We start from the raw sequence: 22,888 nt of genomic DNA, 5'->3' as shown, positions 1-22,888 counted from the left end.
GGTTAAAGCATTAGGTAACAGTAGCAACAGTAGCATGTTAGTGGAGTAATAACTCTCCTGGAGGATAACCTAGGATGGGTTTTATTGAATTCAGTTTATTTAGCTGGGATAAACCCAGATAGGCATCTCATTTACAAGAAGGTGCTAGCAAGAGGGCAGGTTATTACAAGCACATTTAGAAGATAAGCAATAGAAAATTGAATAAAATCAGACATCAGGAAGGGAGCAGAAGTGGTTCCTGGTTCAACTAACTTCTTGCCTTGGAAAGGTCTGTATTTACTCCAAATAAAAATAATAATTGCCTTCCCAGACATCCTCAGGGATGAATCGGTATATTGGCTCTTAGGAACCTGTTAAATTACCCTTATTACAAGCTTGCTTTATGGCTAATTGAAGGTTTTTTTTTTTTTTTTTTTTTTTTTTTTGGTGGGGGGTTTTCAAGTGTATTTTCTTTGTTTCTCTGCTCTTTGGAGGATTATTCAATGTTTCTTCATAATAGTTGTTTTAAAAACATGACAATAGTTGTCATTGTTTAATTTCCCTAGCTCCCCACACAAATCAATCAACTGTAAAATTGAATTGATATTATTTTCCACCCCCTCTAATACTTATTTTTTCTGTTTTCAAGGGTGGTTGTCTCCTTCCCTTCCTCCCTTTTTTCCTTCCTTCCTCCCTCTTTTCCTTCCCTTCCTTCCTTCCTTCCTTCCTTCCTTCCTTCCTTCCTTCCTTCCTTCCTTTCCTTTCTTTTCCTTTCCTTTCCTTTTCAAATTTAAATCTGATAAATGTTTACTTGGTTATTTTTATATGTGAACTTTTGTCCTAGGCACTGCTGCTGATATGTGTAAATGCGTGGACTCTGCTCCTTGAAGTAACTCCTGGATCGTATGCTTTGTCCAAGAGATCAGACCAAACATATGGCTGGTGGAAACACTCAGTTGACCATTCTAGTTGGTGGTTTTGAATCCAGAGTTATCCTTTATGACACAGAAGAGTCATGTCTCAGTTGAGTTGTCTTTGCAATAAAATACCATGCATGAGGACTGTACGTTATTCAGTGATAAACATTGATCAATTAAAAATGTGTCCCTGCACTCAGGCATCTGCTGACAACATCCTGTACCACTCCCCATTACTTAGAGTACTTCTCTTCCTCATGCTTACCATTGCCTTCTACTCCTATGTGTGGTTTCTGGGGTGTGTGTGTGTGTGTGTGTGTGTGTGTGTGTGTGTGTGTGTAGAGGTGGTCATAGAAAGGAAAAGTATTTGCATTAGAGGTGGGATAATATTGTGCTATAGTAACGGATAACATTTTTGTTTCTGTTATTTCATTTTTACCAGATTTCTTCGCATCCTTCCCTTAAGGACTTGGATTCTCTCTGAAAATGCTCTTTTTAATAGGCCTTTATTTGGAAGTTGGTTTTCTAGAGAAAACATGTCTATTTGCCTGATAGCTCACTTCTTTGGGTGCTTCATCTTTTCTCTTGTCTCGTTTAGGCTCCTTTTTCCCCCCCTAAAGATCATGTTTTCAAGTTAGAAAATGTTTGTTAAGTGTCTACTTTGTGAAAGCTACGGTATACATCACAGAGGATGGTAGAAAATGAATACAAAAAGGGCCCTCTCTTCTGAGATCTCACAGTCTAGAGGGAGAGACAGGTACATACACAATTAACTCCAATATGGGGTAGAATGTGTGAAATACTTTATTTAAGAAAAAAAAAGTGTACTCTTAGTTGGATTAAGTATAGACCTATCTAAAGGAGTTTAAGGGGGCCGTCATATATTTTTACTTTTTTAAATCTTGTTTCCTTAAAATCTTATAAAATCAAATTGGTGGCTGTTTTTACCACATCATCCATTCACTTAAAAAAAAAACACAAAAAAACTTTATTGAGGTGTAATTTACATACCATAAAATCCACCCATTAAAAGTATGTAATTCAATAATTTTTGGTAAATTTACCAAGTTGTGCAGTCATCACCTTCATCCAATTTTACAATTTTCCCATCATACCAGCCAATAAGAGCCCTCATTCCCACTTATAGTTAATCCTCATTTCCAGTCCCAGCTCCAGGCAAACACTGTTTTACTTTGTCTCTGTAGGTTTACCTTTGGTGGATATTTCATATAAATGGAATCATACAGTAGGTGGTTTTTAGTGTTGGCTTCTCTCAGTATAGTGTTTTTGAAGTCCATACATATTGTAATGTGTGTTAATATTTTATTCCTTCCCAGATTGCTGAATAGCATTCAAATGTATGGATATAGCAGATTTTATTCATCCATTCACATTTTAATCCTCAGATACTTTTCTTTCTGCTTCCTCTCTCTCTCTCTCCCAGTAGAGAACTATATAAAATTACATTATCTCAAACATATTCCAGAATCCTGTCTCAGTCCATGCCCAACTGCTATTTCTCTAGGAAAATCTGATTAAAGTCTTTAAACATTGTTAGCACTCCAGGTTGTCTCTATGTAGATGGGGAAGTGGTGTGGAGAGTGGGTAGAAAGCTCTCACCCACAATTCGTTTTTTATTGAAAGTTAAAAAAAGAGTCTGATTCTAATAATATATTTACCTTTTAAGCAGAGGAATACACTCTGACTTCTGGAAATAGGACATAAATTAACCTTTGGAAGTCATCAGAACATAATACTCACGCGAATGCTTCTGCTGAGTCGGTTACCTTTCAATGACCGCTGTGCCCATTATCAGCCATGTTCGAGTTTTCTGGTATGTGGTATGCACTCAACATTTTAAGGTGTTAGAGACATTTCCTTCTTTTAGTGTAAGGCAGGGTGACCCAACGTCTCTGAAAGGTAAATACAAACCCACTCTCTCGTTTGAAAGAGTTATTGAGCTGTGTTTACAGTGGGTCCCCTTTGTCTGCAGTGCACATACTTTACATTTTCTTAAAGGTAATGGGCTACCTGCCAATGACATTTCACAGTTCTCAAGCTGCACGGTTTCTTCAGGAATATAATTCCTCATCTGCTTTGCCCTTTCCCTTTGAGTTTTACGTTTCATCCTTGCTCTGTACAATGCACCAATCAACACAGATTCAGGCAACTCCTCATTTCTCCTTCCTTTGATGACCTTGGAGCTCTTCATCTGGCCAGTCGATCACGCCCAGAGGAATGTGGTGGGACGTGCCTCTGCAGTGGTGCCGGAAAGCCCAGCTTGCTGCTGTATTGTTTTATAATTTCTTCCCTTCTCCTCCTCCTCATACCCCTTCTGCTCTTCCTTCCCCACCTTAGAGAAAGAGAGAGAGAGAGAGAGAGAGAGAGAGAGAGAGAGAGAGAGAGAGAGAGAGAGAGAGAAGAAAACCATGAATAACTTTAAATGAAATAAATTGGGCATTGTTATTACAGGAAAGCTTTATACAGAATCTGCTAATATACACACCATTCTTTTACACAATAACTTCTCTTTCATCACTCTTCTCTACTTGGCAAACAGAGTAGTTCTACCTTCTCAGTCCCACCCTATTTTGTACTCATGCAAAAAAGTCAACAGAGCTTCCTTTTGTTTTGTTTTTGTTTTTGTTTTGCTTGTTGGCTTCATTCTGGGTCCCAGCATAAAGCAACAGGCTGGAGGGCACGTTTGCTGGTAACCTCTGTAGAGGGAGCTCTCGTGTTTCATATGTAGAGCTTGTGGCTTTCTCACAGCATTTCACTGAGAGTGGATTCTGGAAGAAGCCAAACAGCCTTCCTCTGAGGCACTGAAATGGTAATGGAGACCCTATCAAAGTTTAGGGAGATGTTATGGCAGATTGGCTGGCATCCCTTTCCTGAAAATGTGTTTTATAAAAAACCAGCCACTAGAACCCTACGATCAATAAGAAGTTTCCTGAGTACTGAGTTAAGCCTCCTCATGGGCACCCTGAAAATACCGAGCAAGCTTCGGATGTTCTATGTGCATCACTTCTCTTATTTTCAGGGATAATCACACCTTTCTACATTTTCTTATATCTTCTACTTCAGAAGTGCATCATAAATTCCCAAGGATGAGCTTTATTAAGAATGAGCTTTATTAAAAGTGATTCTTAAAAAATATTTAAAAATAAAAATGAACAATTTACCTGGATATTTTGAATTTGCAAAATGACTGATGCTTTGCAATGGAAGACTTTCTTATGCAAATTTTTTTTAAATTTATTTTTTAAATTTATTGGGGTGACAATTGTTAGTAAAATTACATAGATTTCAGGTGTACAGTTCTGTATTACATCATCTATAAATCCCATTGTGTGTTCACCATCCAGAGTCAGTTCACCTTCCATCACCATGTATTTGATCCCCCTTACCCTCATCTCCCACCCCCCACCCCCTTACCCTCTGGTAACCACTAAACTATTGTCTTATGCAAATTCGAAGTTGCAGATGAGCTCCAAATGGGATCCCTGACTCATGATGGAAACAGACAAAGGATCGGAGCATTTCACAGTACTCTAATGGCTATTTTAATATTTCTCATCTGTTCTTAATTTGGGATAGACATAATCTCTTCTGGGCTAGGACTTGCTACTTTTAGTATTATTTTTAGTTATTAATAAAACTTTCTCAATGTTTTGACTCCCAACTAGAGCTAAGAAATATTTAGCAAAAGCTAAAGAGTCAGCTGAATACCGAAGGAGTCAGATCAATTCAGTTCAACCTTTTTTGTCCCTGCTGCAGGCGAGGCGCTGAGTTGAGGATCATGGAGGATAGAAGGATGAAGAAGGAACAGAAATTTATCTCAGGGAGCTACCAGGCTGGTTAGGAATCTGAGGTTAGCATTTCCATCCAAGACATGAAGAAGGTACAAATAAAGTGTTTGTGTGGGTTCAGTTTATGGTAACCTAGGAAACATAAAAGCAAAGTTGTAGTTTAAAAAATATGTGCTTAGAGATAGAAATTTCTCTTAAGATCGATGACCAGTCCTTTTTTTTTTTTTTTTCATCTTTTGTGCCTCATCCATAGTGGGTGCTTGGGTTACTTTATTAGGATGAGCAACAGTTTATGAGAGCCAGACAGAAAGACTGTGATTTACATCACTTCTCTCCTAAATATCAGTGCAAAATCCATGTGGAGGCTTGACTGTTGAAAAAAAATTGTAGACACATTTTTGTGGTTTGAGTTTGGGTTCATCGACAAGATGATTTTAGAGTTAAGTGTGTTGATGAAAGGACCATAGATCTTAAGAAATAAAAGGATTATAAACAAATTGATCCAATTCCTTGTTTTCAAATAGGTAAGGTGTTTTTATTCTCCATTTCATGGACACTATCCAGAGAGTAAATATATCACCTAAAGTTGCATGCACAGGAAAGCTAGATTCCTGGCCTTCTACATCCCATGAGAAAACTGTTCCACCTCAGCACATTTTGTAGATGAGAAAAGTAAACCACAGAGTTGCTGTGCATTGATAGAAAACTCTCATTTTTGTTTTTGGGTTTTTTGCCTATCAATCTAAATGTCTATCTATAAAATAATGCTATTCTTGGAGATCTTTGTTGTCCTCTATTATCATTACTTATTTAAGATTTGTACCACATCAATGTCCAAAAAATTTTGAAATATGTTGCAACTTTATACACATTACAGAATAAAACACCTAAAAAGTGGAGTAAACTTTTTTTTTGTAAATCAGAGAAAGAGTTAGCAGGCATATAAGTGGCAAACACTAATTATTCCAGAGGATAGAATTTAGTTTTGAGTTTCTTGGCAGATGAAATAAAATTATAAGCATGTGGGGCTATATTATTCCTATTATCTTAACGGTTAGCTTTAAATTGAGTCCCCCAATTTAATAGAACACAAAAAGGGGGAAGAAAGTATTTTTAATAGATTTCATGGAGTATCCTTCAAGTTTTTTCTTGTATAAAGCATTAGAGTAAGAATAAATGTGTAAGAACAATTACTCTCCAGCACATGTGTGCACATGTTTTAAAAGGATGATGGTAGAGAGCATTTTTCTGAACATGCAACATGTAGTGGGAAAGTTTCTCTTTTGTGGGAGTGGTGGTCCGAGGTCTTTCCCTAATTGTTTTTAGACTACCTACTTTTTATCTCAAAAGGACATCAGTACTGGCAGTTTTTCAGACACAAAACTGTGAGACATGGGGCTAATCCTATTTGGATTATGATGAGGAATCAATCAAAATATATAATGTTTATGAAGATGCTTTGAACACTACGAGTGACATAGAAGTGTAAGGTATTATGACTATATAAACTCTTGGCTCCTTTCTCTGTTTATTTAAGGGTTACACAGGCTTTGTTTACTATCTCAACATCGTCATCTTTTCAAATGAAACACAAGGCATACTTCAGCCACCTGAGATTAAATAAACCCTGCAACAGAGCAGAGTCTCTAGCCTCCTTTCTGCCTGTCACCATTCAGGTTCTGTTCTGGAAATGGCCCAGTGGTGATGTGTGGGAAGTCAGCCCTTTGTGTTTGTTTTTGGTGTTTGACCTGAATCTTGGTCACCGGTTGGCCCCCTTCTTCCTAGATGAACCTCTTCTATTTTTTCATGATTGGGTGACAAAAATTAGACAAAAATATCAAATGAACATCCCAGAGCACTTGCAATGGTTCCTGAATCAACTTTTAAAAAAACAAAAACCTTTCCAATCACTCAGAGTTCTGAACATAATCGGTTGGTTCCCAGAAGTACAATAAAAGGAAACCAGAAGTATTTTAGTCCCTGGTTGTTTATGAATCAACCTGAATTTCTTTTTCAGACTTTGAAGGTCACATAATCAAATCATGTGGAACCACAGAGGGAGATTCCCCCTTTCCATCCGTTCTCCTCCCCACCCCTTTTCCCAGTACTCTGTCAGAAGTGAGGTTTTACTAGATTTAAGTAGAACATCGTCCAGAATATCCAGGGCAGTTTGTATATCCAAAATACCCATTTAAGCAAGTCACAATGAAAGCTGCCTTGAAAATTACTGGAAAGGAAGAAAAAGTGAGCAGTAAAACGGGTCTTTGTGTACTTTAGTGTAAAGTAGTGCTGTTTCTCTCCTAGTACACAAGCTTGGGAATTCTGTTGGTCTCAGTGGGAACCCAAGGAAGAACAGTCTACACTCATCTCTCCGAGTAAGCCAGGGTACTTTACATTTGGAATAAAGCCAGTGAGGCATGGGACTATAGGGCATGGAATTGGATTTATGTAAGATGTGGATTATTACGCCTGAGTTTTAGACACACACAAGAAGGTGAAAGAAGAAATAATGACATTTATTATTTTCCAGAGCTCTAATCTAAAAGCCCTCAGTATCCTCACTATAATGTAACATTTAGAGAACACAGCAAAAATGTTGGCATATTGCTTAACACATATAGGTGTATGAATAATGTAAATTCTCTTCCCTGCCTCTTTCCTTTTCACTGCATACAATTATCAAATAGTATAATTCTGATTTTACTTTACAGATTAGTCAGTAATATGTCTGTGACTATTTTATAATGTAAACAATTTCATATTACTTATATTTCTTTTTTTAGGAGTTAGTGAATAGCAAAGAGATGTTTTTCTAATTAATAAGTTTGATATGTAGTTCCAGAAACGCCCCCCATACCTCTTATATCCAACTGGTACACCTAAGCATAAGTTTTAAAGTATTTAAAATAAGAATTAAGATATATCAATTGCCAACTCTGCAAGGCCTTGTAATAGGTGCTGTATATTAGGTATTCCACTTAATCCTCAAAATACCCTAAATGTGAGTATGATTATTTCCCATATCCATATAAGAAAGTAAGGTCAGAGAGCTCTTACCCGTGTCTCACAGTAAATGTCAAAGCTGCTGCTGGTATGAACCTAAAGTCCAAGTTCTTTCCACCTCACCACAATGCCAAGATGGTACTGAAAGTCCAGAGAACCAGAGTGAGAGATCTTCTCACTGCCTTACAAAACTGGGTTTCTTCAAGAGTGTCTGAAGGAGAACAATTCTACCAAATGTAGACAGGTCTAGGGCGTGGAGTTATGGTAATCATTTCCCCTCCACCCTCATCAACTGTATCTTGGATTTTTCTCAGGGCTAGGGAGACTCCCAGTAATCGAAGTCAAACAGGGCCCTGATGTTTGCAGGTTTGTCTTGAGACAAAATGGGGAGGGAAGAGCAGGGTAGCAGAAGTGAGATTATAAAGGAGTGTCTTCAAACCTTTCTAAGAGAGGATTCAGCATAAAGAAAGGGGTGTCAGGTGTGGTGAATTTGACTCAGTAATTAGGCAAATCAAGTTGCAGTGGAGAAAAAGTGCAGTTCTATGAATAGCCAGCTTGGTTTTTCTTGAATCTGTCCCTACCCTGCTGCTCTGAAGGGCTCTGTGTCTCCTGAAGTGGGAAGGGCTATCTGTGTAATAGAAGGTACTGTTCCGTGAGCCAGTGTTCCAGAATTTCTGAGCTCAAGCTTCCCTGCAATTGTGCTCTCTAGCAGTGGGAGCTTGCCACGGATGGGGGTGGGAGGGTACTATTCTCATTTTGTAGCCAATTGCTGAGTAGCCAAATGTCTGGAGGATTGAGACTAGTACCCAGGGTTAATCCTCAATCAAGGAAGACAGAGGTCAACAGGGGTGTACTGTGGCCATGGACATGTGGCAGGGAGCAACAAAGTCAGCAGTGCAGAGAGCCTGGATTCCCAAATCTTCAGGGGGGGTAGTCAAGACTCACTCTAGACTGATTCATAAGAATGTCTGGAACCTCCCAAGGGACTTCAAGAAATAATTCAAGGGGCCAGCCCAGTGGCTCAGGCGGTTAGAGCTCCATGCTCCTAACTCCGAAGGCTGCCGGTTCGATTCCCACATGGGCCAGTGGGCTCTCAACCACAAGGTTGCCAGTTCGATTCCTCGACTCCCGCAAGGGATGGTGGGCTCTGTCCCCTGCAACTAAGATTGAACACGGCACCTTGAGCTGAGCTGCCCCTGAGCTCCCGGATGGCTCAGTTGGTTGGAGCGCGTCCTCTCAACCACAAGGTTGCCAGTTTCGACTCCCGCCAGGGATGGTGGGCTGTGCCCCCTGCAACTAGCAACGGCAACTGGACCTGGAGCTGAGCTGCGCTCTCCACAACTAAGACTGAAAGGACAACAACTTGAAGCTGAATGGCACCCTCCACAACTAAGATTGAAAGGACAACAACTTGACTTGGAAAAAAAGTCCTGGAAGTACACACTGTTCCCCAATAAAGTCCTGGTCCCCTTACCCAATAAAATCTTAAAAAAAAAAAAAAAAGAAAGAAATAATTCAAGCTGAGTGGAGAAAAGCATCTTGAAAAAGGGTTAGGTTTCTTCTATACAGGTGGGGGCCATGAGCCCATAAGAGTTGGCCATGAATGTTACTATGTCTGCCTAGACAGGGGAGTCCTGGAGTTACTCTAGGTACATGAGCAATGAAAATCTAGAATAGCAAGATTGGCATATAGTGAGTAGGTATTAATGTCTCATGGGCCCACACAACCTTAGCCAGATAAGCAGGACAAAAATCCCCAGTGGCTGTGTTCATCACCCACCCCTAAAAGCAGATCCCTCTCAATCCCTGGCTTGACTACTCCCTGGATTGAGGGCCACAGAGAGGTGCTTGAGTTGGCTATTGTCTTATGTAGTGTCTGGTGCGCAGTGGCCACTTAAATATACTATGAAATCAGGCTTGATAATTGTAAGCAGAGCGGCTCATCCTGACCCTGCTCTCTCTAAAGGTAATGAGATAGCCAGAGGCAAAGCCTTGGAGGTGAGTAGTGTGGTTGTGTAGCCACAAAGAAGCCCTGGGGAGTGCTGGTGTGAGGTTTAGTGAGAAGGAACGCTAGTGCATACACTGATGGGACATATAGGTCCCGAGGTAAGTGTGAAGGTGTGAATCAGCCTTGATAGCACCCCTGTGAGATGTCCAGTGAGCACAGCTTCTCAGGTCTCTTCACTTCCTCACCGGATGTGGTCTTGGCTTCTTATCTACCACATTCTGCCTGCCCAGAGTAAAATCTCGACAGGTAGGCCCAACAGTGGGAAGGCCCAGGTCAGGTTACAAAACCTTTATACCCCCTCAGCATTCCAACTCAAGCAAAATGACATCTGGGCTCTTATCTTTTATTGGTACATGGACCCCTTTGGCAATCTGGTGAAACCTATGTACTCCTTAGCAGAACAATGTTTTTAAATGCATAAAACAATATACTTAGAGTTACAAAGGAAGCCAATTTTATGGAAATGGAGTCTGAAATATTTGAAAGGACTTCAAGAAATAATTAGGACCACGTGGAGATAAGGATCTTAAAATAGGGGTGGGTTCCTCTAATGTAGGTAGGGGCTTACATGATAAAAGTATTTAAAAAAATATTTGTGATATAAAAGATATGTGCTTTTTAATAATGTGATAAATAACAAGACTTACCAGCAAGCTTAATAGTTACCAATAATTCTAAGTAGTGATGATCATGAATTGTATTTTGAGATATCTGTTATAACTGAAATGTGATTCGAAAACTTTGTTTTTTCTATTGGTGACAAAAATCACAGATACTGTAATACTAAAGTGGTGTGTTGCCTGCATTCATAATTGGAGGAAATACTAAATTTCAATTAAAGGTAATGAAAATAAAAATGAACTTTGCTCCTATTCTGTTTCAACAGACACCAAATTCTGTGTGTGGACCACAGATTAAGACCTCCTGCCTTATGAGGTCAGACAATTAATTTCGCGAACTCATCCTAGAAAAAGTGCTACATACCTCATTGCTGAATATCACTACAGTCACCTTCGAAGTACTCCCCTTGAGAAGCTATGCACCAATGCCAGAGCTGAGTCTACCCTTCAAAGCAATTTTGGAACTCTTTTTCTGGAATGGCCATCAGAGCTATCATTGTATTACCCCTGATATCCTGAATGTCATCAAAATGTCTTCCTTTCAATATTTCTTTCATCTTCGGGTAAAGAAAGAAGTCATTGGGGGCCAGATGAGGTGAGTAAGGAGGGTGTCGCAATATAGTTATTTGTAAAAACTCCCTCAGACAGTGCCATGTGAGCTGATGCACTGTTGCGATGCAAGAGCTCCTTCAGGACCATTTTTGTACACACCTTTCTCGTGCCAAGATTTTCAGTTAAGATTTTCCTAACTGTTTCTCTATTGATATTTACTTGGTCTGCTATACTTCTCATAGTCAGCCGGCGATTTTGAGGCACAATTCTACGAATTTTTGCAATGTTTTTATCAGTTCTGCTCGTTACTGGCTGCCTGACCTCTCTTCATTGGTGATGAATTCTCTCCCCTCAGAAAAATGTTTAATCCATTTGTACACTGTCGTTTTCTTCATGGCATTATTCCCATAAACTTGGCCTAACATGTCCCTGATTTCACTTCCATTCTTGACAAGTTTAACAAGAAATTTAATGTTTGTTCATTGCTCTAATTCAAGCTCAGACATTCTTGTGATGACGCACAAAAACACGCAACAACAATAATGAACGCCACTCAGTAAGACACTGTCACATGTTGACATGAACACAGCTGTGAGACACTGATATATCAAGGTTATGGAACCTTACCAAGCTGTTTGTACAGCGCCGCCAGTGTAAGAACATGGTGGCAAGTTCGTGAACCTAATTGTCAGACTTCGTATGTGTTTGTAGAAAATGTGTTAAGAAGTCACATACCTGGTTCTGGGTACATTTTCTTATCTCAACACCAATACCACTGAGCTACAGTGTCCCCAGTTATATAATAATGATGAGGCAATTCCTGGCTCAACTATAAGGGCCATCTATGGACATGTGAAATGAGTTATCTCCAAAGCCTTGGAGGACTGAACAGGACCAGACAGGTGCAGGCACTAGGTCCAAGCACAAATACTGTGTCATTTATGGTGGGCAAAGGAAAGTTCTAGTCATTCTATAAGCTGATGTGATACCACAAAGTAGATAGCTGGACAAGACTAGTTTGAGTCAATTCTAGAAAGAATGAGAATGATTAAAGGAAGCTAGGACCCTAATCTGAGTACACAGTGGAATGCTGGGAAGTATGTGGGATTTGGACTTGAGTCCTAGTTCCACCCCTGACAGCTGAGTGAACTTAGGTAAGTCAAACAGTTCTCTACTTTATGTTTTTGGTACCCATTGGTAAAATGGGGCTAATACCTCAGAAGGGTTTTGTGATGGACTCATACAGTAATACACATAAAAGCCTGTTGTGTAAACTATAAAGCACTGTACATACTATACGTTTTATTATTATCCTGTTACAAACTGTCTCATGCTTAACTTGACTCAAAATCACTGGGCAGCAGTTACAATGCAACACTCTCACTGAAGTTTGCAAGTTGAGGCAGGTACCTTGTGGTTTCTGTTACTTTGCCCTCTCTGGGGACATTGCCATGACTGGCAGCTCTGCCAGACTGACTGACTCTACTACCCAAAGGCCAGTAAAGGTGACCTTTGGTTCTTCTGAGAGTCCCGTGCCCTTGTTTTTCTGAGGAAACTCCCTTTGACCTCCTATTCCTCTGGCTTTCCTTTCTCTTAGCTTCCCTTCCCTCCACTGGTGCTGGCCTCGGTCCAGCGCCCTGGGATGGAGGTGAGGGGTGGGCGGACTGGCTGGGTGGGCAGGGGAGAGAATAGAATGGTGGGAGGAGAGGAGAAAGGTTCTAACCCTGTGGCTGCCTCCCCAGGCCTGCAGGGTATGGTTTCCATAGAGAGACAGCAGCAAGAGTCCACGGAATAAAGTGTATTGAAGTCATTCAGCTTTGAACACTTCCTGTATACTTTTTAGCTGCCCATGACATCATTTTGCTGGGCGACTCAGAACAATAGGCGGGGGAGGTCTGAAATTGAACCGAATCTACAAAGAGACAAAAACAGTAAGAAGTTGAAACAAACTGCCACAGTCGATGTGGACATTCCCAGACTAACTGGGAAAGAACTGGCCCTCGAGTTTGCAAAGATGGTCCGAGAGAGCACCCCTCAGCCCACCAGCCCCCACACGCCCTCTCAGAGCCTGTGACCTCTCTCTGTGGAAAAACAACAGCAGACACACAGGGAAAGTCATGTGACTTCCAAACTGTTCATCCATCCAAGTTCAATAAATTAGCAGCCAAAAATTTTAATCAGATATTTAATCTTTCCTCCCTGTAAGGGAGATTGGGTGTTTACTATGGCTCTAGGCCAGGTTAATCTCAGAGAAGAAAGATTGCTTGCCGCGTCCTTGGTGCCGGAAGGCCCTAAGAAGTCACTTTTGCCTGTTGAGCCCTCCTCAACCAGTAGGTTAGCCCTTGTCCCTTGTAACTCTCTGCAGTTTGCATCAGGACTGAACAGTGACTGGGCAGGGGATTTCCACATCTTAAAAGCAGGTTCGGATAGGGAACAACCAAATGAAGACATGCAAAAATCAATACAGGGATAGTCTTCTCTGATGATTGTTCTCAGTCTCCCCCATCCTCCCATCCTTCCCTCCTCCCTCACCTTCTCCTCATCCTAATCCCAGAGTTGTCCCCATGGAGTAGCAGTGCTTGAGGGAATCCTGCCACAGAGCTCCTAACGCTGGTAACAGGACTTATCTAATTTATGAATAATTAACTGATATCTACATTGCTGACTATGATTGAAATTTATTAGTTCATTCAACAAATAAATATTGAGTGTCAGGCACTCTTCTAGGCTCTTGAGACAAATCAAAGAACAAAAGAGACAAAATCATATGTCCTCAGGCAGCTTATACTCTACTGGTGGGAGACAGATACTTAACAATAAACATGATAAATCAGCTCATAATATAAAATTAGAAGGTGGCAAATGCTATGAAGAAAAGAAATGCACCAGATAATGTGGGCTGGACATGTGTGTAGAGGGACATTATTTTGTAAAATAGTTCATTACAACATTCCCATGGTGGGCCCCTGAGAATGCTACTTCAGTGGTATGTTAATAGATGCCCTGGAAGTGAGGTGAGGTATTGGCTCCATGGTTAAGGAATGTAAAATGAGTCAGAGGGAAGAGGTGAGAAGCAGAGACATTTTGGAGGCTATTGTAGTAACTGTGAAAGACCGTGAAGCTTGGAAGCAACTGTGAGTAGAAATGGAAATGAAAAGCCATGTGGGAGAGACATCCAAAGAGAGGAGAAGAAACAGCTTGGCTCTGGCTGGACAGGGCACAAACTCTAAATATCTAGACTTTCCCAGTGTCCAGTTTTGAGCCTGAGTGACTATGAGAAGAATGGACTTTTAACCCAAATGCGAAAGTAAAGAAAGGTATGTTTGGGGAGTTTAATTAGATGTCAAGTTTTCAGATTCAGACACAACAGTCATGTTTGTGTTGGTGGTGGATAAAACCATTGGATTGATAGAAAAAGTAGCAAGTGACAGATACTAAGAAGTGATTGAGAGGTAGGAATATAGAATAGTGCTGTATCTCAGGAATATGACAAGCAGTGGTTTTAAACCCGTGCTTCTTAAACTTTGCTCTCATGGATTATTTTGGGAGATGTAGACACTCCAATTCCCAGGCTGCATCCTATACTGTTGTATCAGAATCTCTGGGGTTGGGACTCCAAAATCAGTAGTTGTTAAAGCTCTCCAGGTGATGGTGATTTGCAGTCAAGGCTGAGAACCATGTTTTAAAGCAGGAAGAATGATTAACAGCTGCAGAGAGATGAAGACAAATGAGGATTGAAAAAAGATGGTCAAATTTGGAGAGTAGGAGAGCGTTAATGGACCTTTCTAGAACGGGTTGCTATTTAACCTGTAATCCCCAGGCCACAATAGCGGTGTCATGTGGGAGCTTTTTAGAAATGCAGAACCTTGGCCCCACCTCAGACTGAATCCAAAGCTGCACTTTAACAAGATTCCCAGTTATTTACAAATACTGAGGCTTGGGGCCCCACCTCAGTCCAACTAAATCAGAATTTCCAGGGTGGGGTCCAGGAATTAGTATTTTAAAAAAACTTCCCAGGGATCTTAACATTTATTCAGGTTAGAGAACCAGTGATTTAGAGTAGTACTTCTCAAACTTTAAGTGCATATGGGTCACATTGATCTCCTTGAAATACAGATTCTAGGTAAGTAGGTCTGGGGTGGGGCCTGAAATCTACATCTGTGACAACTCTCAAATGAGGATGATGAGGCTGGTCCATAGACCACATTGTGGATGAAAAAGAGGTGTTGTAGTAAATCTGACCTAAAGTCACCTCACAGGTGATCTGATAATAAAGTCCTAACTGGGCAGGTCATGGTGGGTAGTTCAGGTATATAACTTCTTTAGTAAAAGGCTTACTTTTTTTGCCTTAAGCAAGTCCTGTCCATTGTTTCTGTGCATCTAGATTAACACACCTTTCAAACACCTTTTTCAGGCCCCCTGGAAGCATAACTACCTTCAAGAGAGCACATAATCATCTTAACTATCCTGTAATCCAATCCCCACCTTGCTTTCTCCCACCTTTATGTAATCTTCCTTATGTTCCTGTCTTAATTCTCAATGCATAAAATAAACTACACTATCATTCTGAGAAGCATTCTCTCTTTGGCTCGTATAAACTCTAATAAAGTCTTATAAAAATTTCCCATAGGTTTAGACATTCTTACAGCAACAACACTTGCAGTAGCTATGCTCTGGGACAGTGGTTCTTGCAGTGCCCCTGGACAAGGACGTCAATATCACCTGGTAACTTGTTAGAAGTAAAATTCGCAGCCCTAATACAGACTTAATAAGAAGTTTAGGGTTGAGACCCAGAAATCTGTGTTTTAACAAGCCATCTAGATGTTGAAGAGTGAATGAGTAATGATAAAATGGCATATATAGGTCTATTACTCACTCTCTTGTTTTCAGTAATTGCTGGTACATGGAATAAGAGAGCTAGAATCATATCATTCGATAAGGTGAAATTTCTCCAGTGTGGGTGGAAGAAGGCATATCAAAATTCCTGTGTGGTGGTGTCAAATATTCATCATGCCCAGGACCTGTTGCTTACTTTCTCCCTGCTCCCCAGTTGTAACCCTTCTGATGCAACCTCTCTCCTAAGGGTGTTTGCAAGGCCAGGGGAGTCCTGAGCAGCTGAAAAACCAGGTGGAAAGAAGTCCATAGAGAAGAAGGAATATTAGATGCTGGAGAACAGACAATTGGTGGCTCAGAGCCCAGAGCAAGGGAATGAAAACGGATTCATAATCTGAGGAAGAAGGATTCATTCTGAAAAGGATGATGAAAGCCACTTCTTAAAAAGAGGAGGGTGTGGGTGAAGATAAGGACAACTTTTGAGGCAGAGAGAAGAGTATGCTAAAAGAGAGAGAAAGTGAAAATAACTGCTATCATTTGCCACCTAACTGCCAGCCATTGTACTAGTTGTTTTACACACACAAGGCCCTAGTCCCTCACAAAAACCCTACAGGGTAGCTTTCCAGTCTATTGTTGCTATTCAATAGGTAAAGACATTTAGGCCAAAATGAGATTAGTAACTTCCCCATGGTCACATGGATAGTAAAGGACAGAGCTGAGATTGGATCCTGGTCTTTCTGTCACCAAGGACCATATTCTTTGCACTCCACCAAATTAGATATTGGGATTAAATATTGGGAAATTGGGGAACTTTTTACTGGATGTATTTATTGTTGGTTGGGTAGGTGTTAATGATAACACATGACTTGAAGGGTCAAGGCACAGGTGAACTAAAATGGTATAAGGAGTTAGAGTTTCCTTTTTCTGGATTATAGTCAGATACCATTAACGATGTGACTTTTATGATGGGCTTTCTTCCAGTTTCTGATTTATAAAATAAAGTATTTGAATCTTCTGAACTTAGAGGTTCTAGATATTTACAAAAATTCCATGGTTTGAAGATTCTGTGAGTGAGAAGTACAATCAGTACAAGATGAATTCAAGAACCACTGAGTAGCACTAGGAGCCCCCTGAGGTCAAGATAGCATGGCTCTTGAGTGCAGAGTCCTCAGAGTTGGATGACTTGCTGCTGTAAATCAGTGAAAGGGTTAGAATGAAGATGTTACATGGAAAGGAGATGATTGTCAGAGAAATGTTCAAGAGGACTTTGAGAACACAAGGCTGGTTCTGAGCTGGAGGGTTGAAATGGTGGACAGAGCAGGTCAGGAGTGTAAGGTGACCTACTTTGCTAGTTAGAGCTGTGCTGAAATGCGTGTTGTAGGAGTCCAGGCTATAGTCCACGCTATGAGACTTCGGCTGATGGAACGAGAAAGGAGGAAAAGCATGAATAGGCCAGATGTCAACTGAGGTCAAATAGCAGAGGGAGAAATAATATTCAAGGAAATAGTGGAAGCAGTTGAAAAGCCACTTTGTGATTCTGAAGTAAGAGATTCGACCAAATGGTCTCTAGGAACCCTTTTAGGTCTTTCTAGTATTTTACCATGCCAGTGAATCTTTGGTGAATAAATGACTGCCTTACCCCCAAGAGAAGATTTCATAAGGAATCTAAGCTTTTATTTGGAAATATACCTCCTTTCATTAGGCATTCTAAACATGGCACTAAAGCATACCACTTTAAGGGGAAAAGTTTTCTCTTATTTCATTTTATCTTTTGATAAAGTGATCAATTATAAAGGCTGAATGACAACAAATAAGCAGGTTACATCTACATTTTAGGCAATGGCTTGACAACTTTTTAATTAAAATGTTACAACCTCTGCATCGTTTCCTTGTATGAAACATATAATCTCTCAATTCTTGTAAACATTCTTTCCCAGATCTTTGATTGCCACAACCTAATTGTGTTTGTTCACATGACTTGATTAGGATGATGAATATCATATCAGGTTGGTGGACATTCTTTTACATCGACACTAAAACAACAGTGGTGATAGAGAACAGGTTAAGGCATAATGGATCTCTTTCTTCCATGGAATTACCCAAGACAGAGTAATAGAATCATCAGATACTGTACTCAATTACTGTGAAACTTTGTTCACCATGATTGCTTCTGAAAACGCGATTATGGAAAAGCATTTACTCTGAGTCTTCTTGGTGTGCAAAGAGAAAAGTATGAAATGCACCATTCTCATCTTAGTGCCTTTGTTGACACAGGCAAAACAAAGTGAGGAACTAAATGACATCTGGAAAATTAGACCCACAGAGTCGACAAAATGGAAAAGTGCCGTCCTTACGATTGTTTTGATTTTATGAGCATTAGGATTTGTTTGTTTGTTTGTTTTTTCCTCCCTCCCTCTGCCTCTTCCCTCTACTCTCAGTTCTTTGGTTAATTGCCTTATGTTGTCATTAATTTTTTTCATCAAATATTTGTTGAGATCTACTCTGCCAACTGCTGTACAAGGCATTGGAGATTTAGCAGATTTAGTAGAGAGATATTGATACTGAACTTTTGATTTAACAGTGTAATGGATAAGATATTAAAGAAGTAGTTATAATGAAATGATGAGAGTTATTGTAAGGCAAAACACGGCATTATGAGAGTGTCAGGATGGTGTAAACCAACTCTAAGTTCTTTGGGAGACCTCTCTGAGAAAGGAGCATAAATTAGTTTGGAAAGACAAGTATATACTAGCCAGAGGTAGGAGATATATAGGGTGAAGGGCAAATATCCTGAGTCAAGAGAAGAATATTTGCAATGGTCCATATGTGAAAGTGACCATGGCATATTTAAAGACCACTGGAAATAATTTAGTAATGCTGGAGAATAAAGTAGAAGTTGGGAAATGGTGAAAATGATGCCAGAGGGATAGATAGGGATGAGACTAGGCTGTACAAGTTTATGGCTGATTTGATCACATTTCTGTCAAGAAAACTCACTCTGGCTACAGTGTGAAGAATGGATGGCAGACGTCAAAATTTAAGGGAAGCCATGTGGGATAAATAAGGTCTGGAACTTGTCCTCCCCCTGTAAACAATAAAAAGAGGTGAACAAAAATATGGGAAACAACTACTTTCAGATACTATACAACAGACAGCACAAGATTGTAAACACTGAGAAAAGGGAAACAGTTGATATTAAGTCCTACCATCATTAAAACTTTCTGTCTGGAGGTAATTTCCAGTCTAGGTGCAGGAAGCAGGAACTTAAATAAGAACTTAAGCAATGTTTCTGAGTTGAGGAGAATGAACTCAAAGTTCCAGGAAGCTGAGGCATTTACAAATTTGGGAGCAAAGTATTAAAGAGAAGAGAGTTATTCAGAGCAAGAGTTCCAAAAATCTACAAAGATGTTCCTGTGAGTCTTTGACTGAGAATCAATACATCCATGCATAGGGTGAAACTCATGAGGCCAAGCAAGAATAAATACCAAGGGAAACAATTTTATTGGGAAACTGTGATACAAATGATATTCATAGCTCAAACAGAGCTACAAATCATCTGGATTCCCTTCAGCCAAGAGGAGAGACATTGTTAAATAGAATGTGTGGCATTTAATGGAGACCTTAGAAGAGTGATTCCTTAGAAATTGAGCTAAAATATCTCCAGATAAAGTCTACTTTACATCTACTCTGAAGAAGTTTAAAATGAGCCTTGGAAGATCAAATCAATCTATAAATAACTTTATCAGAAAAAGTAAAACAATACTAAAAATAATGTTAAAATCCAGCACTTGACAACATACATTTCAAAATGTGCAGCAACCATTAAGCAATTACTAGGCATACAAAGAAGTGGAACATTTGACCCATAGCCAGGAAAAAAGAAAAAAAGGATATAGAAACAGAAATAGAAATAACAGAGATACTAGAAATAGCAGACAAAGACATTAAAATAATTATTACAAGTATGCTCCAGAATATAAAGGAAACATAAGGATGTAATGAGAAAAGAAACAAATTAAAATTAAGCCTGAAATAAGTAGAATAAAGGAAATAAAAAGGAATAGAATTGAGAAATAGAAAAATAGAAAAAAAACGAATGAAACCAAAAGCTGGTATTTTTAAAAAATTCATAAAATTGTTGAAGTGCTAGGTAGACTGACCATGATGGGAAAAGGGCATCACTACAGATCTTATAGATATTAAAATAATAATAAGGAAATATTTTGAAAAACATCACGTCAATAATTGGAAAACTGAAATGAAAAGGTAAAATTCTCTGAAAGAAACAGTTTATCAAAACTGACTCAAGTAGAAGTAGAAAGTCTGAAGAGCCTTAATGTACTGAGGAAACTGAATTAATAATTGAAAACTTCAGAACACACATGCAACCTCGACCCGGATAGCTTTACTGGTTATTCTGTTCAAATTTAAGGAAGAAATGATACCAATTTCATACAAACTCATTCATAAAAGAGGAGGAGGTAATACTTTACAAGTCATTTTTGAGACCAGATTTACTCTTCTACCAAAACCAGATAAAAGTATTACGAAAAAGGGAAAACTAAAATCCAGCCCACATAGACATGATTACAAAAATCTTTACAATATATTAGTAAATAGAATCTAATAATGTATAAAATGATGTCAGGTTCACTTAGGATAAAGACTCTCAGCAAACTAGGAATAGAAGGGAACTCCCGCAACTTGATACTGATAGCATATCTATGAAAAACCTATAGTTAACATCATTACTTCTGAAAACCTGAATGATTTCTTACTAAGTTTGGACATGGACATCCACTCTCACCATTTATACTCAGCATTATACTAGAGGTTTTAGTCACTGCAAAAAGGCAAGAAAAGAGGCATATAAATTGGAAGGAAGAAATAATTCTGGTTTTGGGTGTTTTTTTTCAAATAATGTGATTATGCTGGAAGAAAATCTTAAGGAATCTACAAAAGCTACTAGGATTTATAAATGAATTTAACAAGATTTGCAGAATACAAAGTCAGTATATATACAAAAAAATCAATTTTACATACCAGCAATGAACAATTATAAATTGAAATTAAAATGTCAATTATAAGAACATCACAAAGTATAAAATACTTAGGAATAAATTTATCAAAATAAGTATACAGTCTTTACAGTGAAAACGATGAAACATTGTTGGGAGAAATTAAAGAGGATCTAAATAAAAGAGATACCATTTTCATGGATAGGAAGACAATATTTTTAAGATATTCATTTTCTGCGATGTGATCTAATCATCACAATCCCAATTAAATTCTAGCAGGATTTTTTTGGGGGTAAAAATTTCTAACCTGATTCTAAAATTTTTATGGAAATACAAAAACTATAAAACTTCTAGAAAAAAATATAGGTAAATGTCCTTATATACATGTGTAAGCAAAGATTTCTTAGGACACAAAAGGCAGGAACCATAAAGGAAATATTTGATAAATTGTACTTCATAAAAATGTAAAACATCTGCTTTTAAAAATTATTGTCAAGAATATAAAAGTTCATATGAAAGACTGTGAGAAAACATTCACAATAAATATAACTGCCAAAGGAATTGTATCCAGACTACATTACAACATTACAGAATACATCACAATTCAATAATAAGTAGATAACACAGTTTTTAAAATGGGCGATATATTTGAGCAGACACTAAATCAAAAAAGATATATAAATCACCAATACTCACATCAAAAGATGCTCAACATCATTAGCCATAAGGGAACTGCACGTTTAAACCACAATAAGATATTAATACACATGCTTTAAAATAGCTAAAATTAAACAGATTGACAATACCTAGTGTTGACAAGGATGTTGGCAAAGTGTAATTCTTATATATTGCTGGTAGGAATGGAACATGGTACATACACTTTTGAAAAGATTTTATCAGTTTCTTATGAAGTTCAGTATATATGTAGCATATAATTCAGCAATCTCAGTCCTAGGTATTTACCCAAGGGAAATTAAAACACATGTCTACACAAAAGACTAATATATGAATGTTGATAGTGGATTTATTCATAATAGCCAAAAACTGAAAACAGCTGTAATGTCCATCAAGAAGGGAATGGATAAACAAGTTGTGGTATTTCCATACAATGAATTTACTAGGATGGGGTATAGGGAAATTGGGGGGTGACGGAAATATTCTACATCTGTGTGGTGATGGTGCTTGCACTGAAGTATAAATTTGTCAAAACTCATTGAAAGGTACAACTAAGTAGGTGTACTCTATTTTTGTATAAGCCGTATTCTAATGATTTTTTTTTAATGGATGGAAGGGATCAGTTAGAGGATTATATATGTGTTCACGTTGGAAACAATAGTGGCTTGGATTAGAGGACTGGCAATGGGGAGGTAGAAATGTAACAAGAAATGAATGAATTTGAAAGATGTTTGAAAATTAAAGAATCTTGCACTCTACTTCCCTTTCATGTATATAAACACATCTGATATTTTTTAAATGGAGAAATCTGAGTGGAGAGAATGTTTCTGAAATATTTTTTTGAGGATTAACAGATAATTTATTCCAAAAAAATAAGGATACTTTTTATCTTTACTGATGATTACATTGAATTCCGAAGGGCTCAGTGATGAAGTTTCCAAAACATAATGGGGGCATGAAATTTCTAGAAAAATGTCAAATAATATCCACTTACAGAGAAAATGCATAATTATCCATTATTTATACGTAATTATGAATTATTTATTATAATGAACAGTGGCATGTAAATTTGTATGTAATCAAGTTACTTTTTCCACACCTTGGAACTAGGAATTAATGACTATTTTTTTTTTTTTTTTTAGAAGTGTTTTGGGTCTTTATTTTGAAGTTTGATGATGTTTTTTTTTTTTTTTTCATTTATTTATTTTTATTTTTATTTTTAATTAAATTTATTGGGGTGACAATTGTTAGTAAAATTACATAGATTTCAGGTGTACAATTCTGTATTACATCATCTATAAATCCCATTGTGTGTTCATCACCCAGAGTCAGTTCTCCTTCCATCACCATATATTCGATCCCCCTTACCCTCATCTCCCACCCCCCCCCCGCCCCCCTTGCCCTCTGGCAACCACTAAACTATTGTCTGTGTCTATGAGTTTCTTTTTCTCATTTGTTTGTCTTGTTCTTTTGT

This window comes from Rhinolophus sinicus, chromosome 4 (assembly GCF_057876585.1).
Source record: "Rhinolophus sinicus isolate RSI-liver-muscle chromosome 4, RSI-T2T, whole genome shotgun sequence".
In the NCBI taxonomy this organism is placed as follows: domain Eukaryota; kingdom Metazoa; phylum Chordata; class Mammalia; order Chiroptera; family Rhinolophidae; genus Rhinolophus; species Rhinolophus sinicus.
This window is presented reverse-complemented; position numbering follows the sequence as displayed.